Consider the following 9758-nt stretch of genomic DNA (forward strand, 5'->3'; position numbering starts at 1 on the left):
GACATCGGACAGGACTTGCTGTCGTACAGTGAGGGAATCTTCAGCATTGCACCTGCTAAAGGAAAAAAGCCAGTCGGATTTTTCAAGGTTTCCAAATTAGAAGCCATGGCTTTCCCCGTACAGTTTCCCACTGGACAGAAACAGTTGATGAGGCACCACAAGTTGCATTATCACCAAGCATGTACTTCAATGCTAGACTGTTCAGCATGGATACTCGGTTTGCCAAAGAGTTATCTCTTCTTTGCACAGTTTGTCACTGAAATGCACATGTCCATCCAGTAGAGAAAAGGTAAACCTGTTACAAAAGATGGACGTAGAATCTCCAACAAGCTTCTTCAGGATAATTTTAAGGTCGAAAGACTGTTCCGCAGCCGTGACGCCACAAGGTTTATGCAACCCTTGAGAGGCACTCCATCTTATTGGGAGAAAACGTTGAAAGATCTACAGGCCATGATCAGGCAGTTAGGGAATCATCAGGTAAATCAAGAATTCAGCCCGAGGAAGCTGGCCTGGCCTGGGTAAAGGGGGCACACACGAATTTGAGAATGCTGTTAGAAAAGCAATGAACAAAGCCAGGACTAAACTCACGCCATTGTGGGATTTACTAATTGATCCCCAGGCCTCGTTTGACAACTTGTCAGCCTTGCTGACCAAATGTATTCAGTCCATGGATGGATTACTGTGAATACGCTGAGGCACTGTCCACTTCAAACGTGATTTTGCTGAAGTGTGATCCAAAAGAGGCTTGGGTGAATGGATACAACCCAGATTTGCTGAGGGCATGGAATGCCAACATGGACATTCAGTTCGTTCTTGGCTCTTTCAGCTGCATCATGTATATGTTGTCCTAGATTTCCAAGCCAGAAAACGAAATTAATGATTTCCTGAAGACTGTGATCAAGGGTGTTCGTGAAACCAACGTAAACGAAGAGGACGAAATGAAGCAGATAATGCAGGCCTACTCCAAACACCGGCAAGTCAGTGCTCAGGAGTCTGTGGCACGAACATGCAGCTTCCCAATGAAGAAGTGTTCACGAAGTGTTATGTTTATTCTGATAGATGATGATGCCCTGAAGATGAGTTCAGAGGATGTCTGGATATCATGTATGATAGATAAATACAGAGCAAGACCTTAAATGCTGGAGTTTGAAATTATGTGCCTTGTAGACTTTGTGTCGAATTACAAACTTTGTGTTGTGTATGGTCTGCAAACTAAAGGAGAAGAACCGGAGAAGTTTTGTGGAACAGTGGTTAAACTTTACATGCCACATTGTGTCTATGCACAGCTGAAACCTCAACGGTATCCAACATATCAGGAGTTTTACAAAAGTGAATTTGTTGAACTCCGGCACACCCTGGTCTCCTAATGCCTGTCTGTGGCTTAGTTAAAGCACAGCAGCATTAGTTAAAAAAAAAAAACACAATCAAGTGGATGAATCATTTGAACAGCAGCAGTGGGAAGGGCCATCTGAGAATGCTTGGTCTGCTTTTGCACCTGAAATGTATTGGAGTGTATTGCAGAACAACAAGATGTCTATCCAGAACAAAATGATGTTCCAGAATACCAGATTATTCATGAAGATGAAGACGAGTCGTACCACAGATAGAAACTACAGATGACTAATGAATTAGTGAGGAAGATGTTTAGCAGTCTTAATGAGATGCAGGCAGCAATTATTTAGACTGTCCGCCAGTGGTGCCATAAGCATATGTGGGGTCATAATCCAGAGCAGTTTTTTTACTTTTTGTCAGGTGGTGCTGGTTGTGGGTAATCACATTTTATTAACTGCTTACACTCAGAAGCAACCAAGATTCTGGGACAACTACCTCGACTCCAGGAAGAAGTGGATCTCTCCATGCCCACCGTGCTGCTGTCTGTATTTACTGGAATGGTAGCATTCAACATCTCTGGTAAAAGCCTGCATTACATTTTAAAATTGCCTGAAGCCTGATTCTGAAGCCACCATATCAAGGACTTGGAAATGCCCTAGATGAAATGAGAGCAGGATTACGCGTCATGGAGATTCTTATCATCGACGAAATATCCATGGTTTCAAAGGACCTGTTTACTCAAGTAAACTGAAGATTTCAGCAGATCAAAGGCAGCAAGAAACCTTTTGGAAGAATATCTTGCCTCGACGTAGGGGATTATTATCAACTGCCACCACTTGGTAAAGCCAAACTGCTCTGTGTGTATGCAGAGGATGTGCTGGACTTCTGGAAGGACCATTTTCAAATCATCACCCTCACAGAGATCATGTGCCAGAAAGAAGACCTCGCTTTTGCTAAAGCGACTTCAAGGGAAGCAGAATACTAATGTTCTCAGGGAAGACGATAGAGCTTTGTTATTCCAGATTGTGAAGAAGCCAGAAAACTGCCCGCGTGATGCTCTGTACATATTTGCCACCAACAAAGAAGTTCACAAGTGCAATACCAAGACTGTACAGGCCCTATTCACTGATATCATAACAATTGATGCCAAAGACTACAGGAAGGACCCAAAAACAGGAGGGATGAAGAAACTAAACAAACCTGTCACTGGGAAAAAGGACAACTTGCTTGACACAATGCAAGTTGCAGTGGGAGTTTGTGAAGGTTACCAGGAATTGTCAGTGGATGTTTTGGTATGATTGTAAACATTGTCACCAAAACAAAAAGATGGAATCGACTTCACCTCGACAATTCGAACGCCGGTCAGAAACAAAAAGGTATGAGGTTAAGAAGACATCTTGGTTTACATTGAGAGATCTGAAGAAAATCTGAGGAAAGGAACCATTCGTCGACAATTTCCCATCAAGCCAGCTTACTCCTGTACAGCCCATAAAGTTCAAGGCATGACGATGCACTCTACAGTAGTGTCACTGAAGAAGATTTTTCAGCAGGGAATGGCCTACGTTGCCCTCAGCAGAACGACTTCTCTACAAGGATTACACATTATAGACTTCGACGACAAGAATATATATGCTGATACTGAAATCACAGTCTCTTTGTGAAGCATGAGAAAAGCAAGAGTCAAAAAAATGATGCCACTTCTGCAGTATGTATGAGGAAAATAGGCACGAACATAGTTATCCTCATTCATCACAACACGGAAGGACAGGCATCTCACATAGAGGATATCAGATGCCATCATGAGCTACAACTCGTGGATGTTCTATGTCTAATGAGAAACGCACCTGACTGGATCGTGTACTTCAGATCTCCAATTGGAAGGATACAACTTGTTTACATGCAACAGGCATGTCTCCTACTCAACACATCAAGAAACTGGAAAGAAAAACGGTGGAGTCACAATATATTGCAAGGAGCACATTCCAACTAAGCCCAGGCAATACATACAAAATGTGACTGATCTGGAGTTTGTTGTAATCAAATTAGATTCCCCAATAAAAGCAGCAGTTGTAGCTGTGTATAGGCTACCACAATATGATATTGGAGATTTTATGACCAACCTGAAGAGTATGCTGGATTATCTGGACTTCGCACACAATAATCTCGTCATCATCTGTGGAGACTTCAATGAGGACCTCCTACACCCTGAAAAAAAAAACTTATTCTGGAGTTGTTTCAAGCTTGAGGATACACGCAACTGATTACATCAGTGACAACGGAAAAGCGCACACTACTTGACCACATCTACATTTCCAATCCGGACCTCTGCCATCAATTGGGTGTTACAGAGCTACCACAGTTACCACAATCCTGTGTACTGTGTATTGCGTTTAACATAGGTGATTTGACTGGTATGGTTGTGTCTTGGTGAGCATCCATTAACAGTGCAAGTGGGGCCTGAACGGCCTTAGCCAATGGGTTGGTGCGTATGGCCGTGTTGGAAGTGAAGGCAGCAGCAGCAGCATACAGGACGCAGTGAGGATTAGTGATAGCTAATTGTGCTAATTTCTTTCAAGTAGTTTTTAGTTTACTTTTTTATCCTTATTATTTTTTAGTTTATTTATAAATATGTATGTAGTGATCCTATTATTCATTTATTAATTTCATTGCCAGAGGTTGGGACCAGATGTGTTTGGAGTTGAGGACAATGCTGAAGCGGAAGAAGCAGATTAAAACACTGAGGTAAAGTTCGTCTAATACTGGTAAGGTCTAGTGTTTCAGTGCATTTTATCATACAATGTGTTTGTTCAGAGGCATGTGCTTTGATATGAAAACTTAGATTTTAAAGTGTATAAGGGTATTCTTAAAGCATTATAATGAATGCATAATGCATTATTAAAAAAAAACTTAGAATATGCTTCATCTTCTCATGAATAATCATAACAACAATTATAATACATCATAATACTTACATATTTGTGGTTATAAGTTTAAGACTATGATTATTTATGACACACAAGGAACTCCTATTAAATCTACTTCATTTACAGTATAATGGAGTGTATCATATCTTGAAATTGTTTATTTAAGATCTGCACAGTATCTTACTACAGCTTGTGAGTGGTTAGATGTTGAGTGTTATTTGAGTGTTTCTGTGGAGCTAATGTTAATTAATTGATGTGAGCTTAATACTCCAACTGAAAAAAATGCAATATTTAAATGGTTAAATTTTATTTTCATTATCCCCTTAAACAATCATCTATAAGCAACTTTGCAACTACATGCCAACTAACTCTCATTAGAGTATTAATACGCTCAAGAATGGTAGAATCTAGTATGGTAGGATAAACAGAAGTATAGTCAGTTTATCTGTTGGTTGACCATCAAAATAAAGTGTTTACATATAATTACAGTAGCAGACTCTGATGACTGCTAGTTGAATTGTAGTTGCAGAGTTACTTATCAGCAGCTGACTAAAGGTTACCATCAAAGTAATCAGACTAATATTACAATAAAAATAGTTCAAAGCAAATGTGTCATATTACAGATTAATCTGATCTGATATCTGATTTTAGGGCTGTTTGAGAGACTTTTTATTATTATTATTATTACTAATATTATTACTACTTACAAGTGGTATTTGGCTGCTTTAAGTAAAGTAGCATCAGAAAAATGGCAAGATATGAGACTTATAAAACATTTTAACTATGAAAAATACAATCCATTGTAAAAGTGGATGCAACGTGTTCATTGTGTTATAAATCATCATAATCTTAAAAGCTATAACCACAAATAAGTAAATATTATAATTGATTAAGATTGTTCTTATGAATATTTATGAGGTGATACAACATTTAATAAGTTTTTTTTTATAATGCATTATGCATTCAATATAATGTCTAAAGAATACCCTTATAATATATTATAAATATGAGCTTTATAGAAAGTGTTACCGAAATATCTCTTGCAAGACATACATCTGACCTGAAAGTTTATGCTCTATAGGTCTTACTTAATGAAAACAATTCAATTCAATTCAACCTCCTCTACCTCAGGGTGTCCAGCCTGTTTGCCATGTCAGATCCAGCGGCTAGATGGCGGGAGATGCTTCATTATACCCCTGATTGCATTTAATCATTGGATGATCAATTAATTAATTTTAATATATTTATAAATTATCTTATTATATTTAATATTGGTCTTAATTTATTATTTCATATTTTAACTTAAATTAGAAAGTTATAATGTGTATGCCATGCCAGAGGAGGATTGGTTCCCCCTGATGAGTCTGGTTCCTCTCAAGGTTTTTTTTTTTTATCTCCCTAAGAGTTTTTTTCTTGCCACTGTCGCCACTGGGGGTGTTGTGTCAAATCTTGTGTCCGTCTCGGGTACCTGCTGACCAGGGTTTCCAAAACAACAGTTTGCGAGGACTAAGGATTGCAAAAAAATGAAATAACCTTATGGTGTCCAGAAATCATTGAAATGCTTAGCATCAAATCTACAATAGTAGTAGTATTAAGCTCGTGATTCTTTATGGGAATGAATACACATAAATTTGACACATAAACCAGCATTCTCAAATGGGATTGGGGGTAGCATGCAAGAGGTTCATTCAAAGTACAGTATGTTTTCCAATTAAAATCGTTGACTGTATATCAAGAGTAGGAACATGTTTGTCTACATTTCATTTTGTGATTTCACCGGAACAAGCAGAGTGATCAAGTGGCGTTCAGCAAATAAAAGGGTAGTATCAAGTGATGTTCTTCACAGTATTGTCAGTAGTTGCTTTCTTTAGAAATTAAAAAAAAAAAAAATATATATATATATATATATCATCATTGTATATTTGCCATTTAATTTTTTTATTTAAAATATTATTTGTGTAAATGTATTTATTAAGATAAAATATGGCCAAAGTCAATTTAGGGGACAAATATTATCCTTTAATGGAAAGGTGTGCAGAAGGATGGTTAATTCCTCAGGAGGTACTCCACTCTACAAAGTTTGGGAACCACTGCTCTAATGCATCGGTTTTGCAGGGTTTATTGTGTAACAAAATATTCATTGATTATGCACTGCTCTAAAGCGGTCGCTGTCTGTAGAATGTGCAACAGCTTCACCTTTTGACAATGAAACGCAGCGATCATCTTAAATACTGGCACCAAATCACAGCACCCTCACTCTTCGAGATGGCGGATGAGAGAGTACCTCATGTATTGATTGTTGGCAGTTCAATTATTCGAAGGCTGTATGCTCAGATTGGTGAGCAGGGGCTCGACAGGATCCTTGGCCTTCGCTGCAGGATTACTTGGCAGGGCAGAGGAGGCAGATTCTGGGAGCAGTTGCTTCCAGTGCTGAGGTCTCTCAGGGCCAGAGCTCCAGCTCCCAACATCTTGATTATTCACCTCGGTGGAAACAGCTTGTGTCGGGAGGGCCAGAAACGCCTGGATTTCTTGAAGACAAACCTGGCTGAGGTCTTCAGGATGCTCCCCAGAAGCAGACTTCTTTTTTCATTCACTCTGCCCCGACTGAATTGGTGAGGGCAGACTGCTAGGTCTGCATACGGCATCGAACGGAGACAGCGGTGGCTCAACAGTGCGATTGCAGGCTTCTTGGCAGAGAGACAGATGCACTGCGTTTGCAATCCCAACATCGACCTGTCGCATGTGTCCAGGGATGGAGTCCACCTGAGCCCAGAGGGGAATGAGCGTTTGCTGAGGAACCCAAGAGAAGCTCTGCAGGTAGGACTCCGAAGATGAAGCCGTCAAATGTCCTTTTAAGGGCAGCAACGGCTCTTTTAAGAGCAACCCATTAATTCAAAATAAGATTTTTTTTTTCAAGTCTCCTCACATTACATAATGGGTTTTTAAAACATATGACACATTTCTATCACAAACAGTGATAAGAAATCGTATGTCTTTACTATAAAAAAAATGTATGTAGTGTTAAGCTCGTGATTTAGGATTCAGGGTTCGAAACCATTGTATATCATTTTTTCTTACACTTTACAATAAGTTTCATTAGTTGACATTAGTTAACATTAATAATTAACTGCACTTCTACAGAATCTACAGAATTTATTAATATTTGTTCATGTTGAACAACTTCTTGAACAACATCATGAACAACATCTCCAGCACTGCTCTGACAGTCACTTCATGAGCATTTGACCGTTTGATTTGAGTAAAACTAGCGTCTAGTGATGTCCGATTCGTGAACGAATTGTTCAATTTAACCGGTTCTTCTTAGTGAACCGGTTGAACCAGTTCACCAAGTTTTCAGGGAAGTTAGACAATAATTAAGACTCTATGTTTAATAGGAATAAGGGATGATTTATGAAATATCTGTAGTGTATATATAGTTAATGATGACACATTCACAAATTGAGTTTGTAGTAAACAGAACATGAACACGAGTAGAGCAGCTGATGAACCTGAACTGCAGCACGTGCCGGTTACAGCGATTCTCGTTCTCGAGTCAAGAACCGGTTGCATCGGTTTTCAGATCATCAGTACACTGAACTGAAACCGTTTCTTTCTGACGCGTCCGATTAGATAGCCGAGGAGCTGATGAGGAGCTGATGATACTGCGCATGTGTGATTCAGCGTGAAGCAGACTGACACACAGAGTGTCTGAACCGAACTGATTCTGTGCTAATGTTATGAGCTCGGGTAGACAGTAAAAGAAATGGACACAGCGACCCCATTGGAACTCAATTGAGACAAGTGAAGCCCATTTTTAGCGTTTTTTAGCACTTCCGTTTCTGAGGCGCAGACTCAAACGAAGCTTGACGACGTCTGCAACCTGTCTGACAGATGTAAATCTTCTAGTAGCTGTGCGTGCAAACTGCCATCGTTAATCTTGCAGAGACGGCAAGCTTGAGCGGGGAGTTCTTCGGCGTGAGTAAGTATTCTGATTAATTATTTTGTATAGTATTTTAAAATGTAACGCCAGTACGCTATATTAAGTTAATGCATACTATTAAGAAGTTATGTAAAATTATGTTCAAGAACTGATATGAATTAATACCCAATAGTTATTTAACCCAGGGATCGAATATTTTATATATAATAAAAAATGTTATGCACATGATGTTGTATAACGTTAATGGGCGCCAAATATAACCACAAAATGGCGTTAACTGTTATCTACACATCTACATCGCAAGAGAAATGGACAAATCAGTCATATAAAAAAGTTATTCAGTAAATCGCTTGGACAAAAGCTTCTGCTTTGGCCTGTTAAATAACATATAGATGATAATAAATGGACAATAACAAATGTCACCAATAACATCTATAACTAATGTTTGCCCTTTTCATTTTCCTTTCCTCATAGGTAAAAATACAAACTTTTCTTCTGCTAACATCAGAAAAAGAAGAAAGAAAAAAAACGAAAACCATGGCTAACTACGCTACCAACAAAGGTAAGCCATATTAATATAGTATCATTTAGAATATATAGTATAAAATATGAAAACAACACTGTTAGAGAGAATAAAATAATAAATTAACCTTGTGTAATACCTTTATTGTTATTATATTTACATTGGACAGATAAGAGCAATTAATTTGTGTTTTATTGTATATTTGCATAGACTTTTTTTCTGTTTTGTTCGGACATAAATAAATCAATGGCCAGAGACAAGTTACTTGTGTTAAAATCGTTTTACTCATACTGACAAAATAGTGTTTTGATTGTGATTGCTGTATGCTTTTAACAGGTCCAGTGATTTGGATCATCGGGAGTAGCTACATTCGTTTTGGGGAAGAGAGGGCCAGAGAGACCATCGGGGCCAAGTTTTACTGGTTTGGCTGGGGTGGACTTCGATGGCACGGACTCCTTCCTTTCTTCTACCGGTCCCTCAGAGGAAGAGCTGCCCCGGATGTCCTGCTGATTCACTGTGGCAGGAACGACTTGGGATGCAGGAAGAGCATCGATCTCGTCGCAGCGATGAAGCAGGATCTGCAACATCTCTATCGCCGTTGTATCGTGCTGTCTGACATCACTCAGAGACGTCAGTGGAGATCGGGCCTTCCGGGGAAAATTGACAAGTGCCGTAAATGGGTGAAAAGTGTCATGGCTACCTTTGTCTTGGGAATGCAGGGGAGTATTGTGCATCACCCTTAAATTGTATTTAACAAGTATCAGCTGTTTCTAAGGGACGAAGTTCATTTATCACCTAGGGGTAATGATATTTTTTTTAATTATTTAGCTAAAGGCTTGAGAGTATTAATCCAGAAAGGGTGATGCTGGATTAAACCTCTCAGCATGTTTTTAACTTGAAACAGTTGAAGATTGTTAAATTGTTTTGGGGTTGTGTATGTGCCTTTTGTCTTTACTTAAATACATGTTCACATTTGTAGACATAACACTGTTCAATAGACACTGCTCTTTCTCCCCCCACCCTTCTTTCTCCCCTCCGT

This window comes from Carassius auratus, chromosome 28 (assembly GCF_003368295.1).
Source record: "Carassius auratus strain Wakin chromosome 28, ASM336829v1, whole genome shotgun sequence".
Taxonomy (NCBI): Eukaryota; Metazoa; Chordata; class Actinopteri; order Cypriniformes; family Cyprinidae; genus Carassius; species Carassius auratus.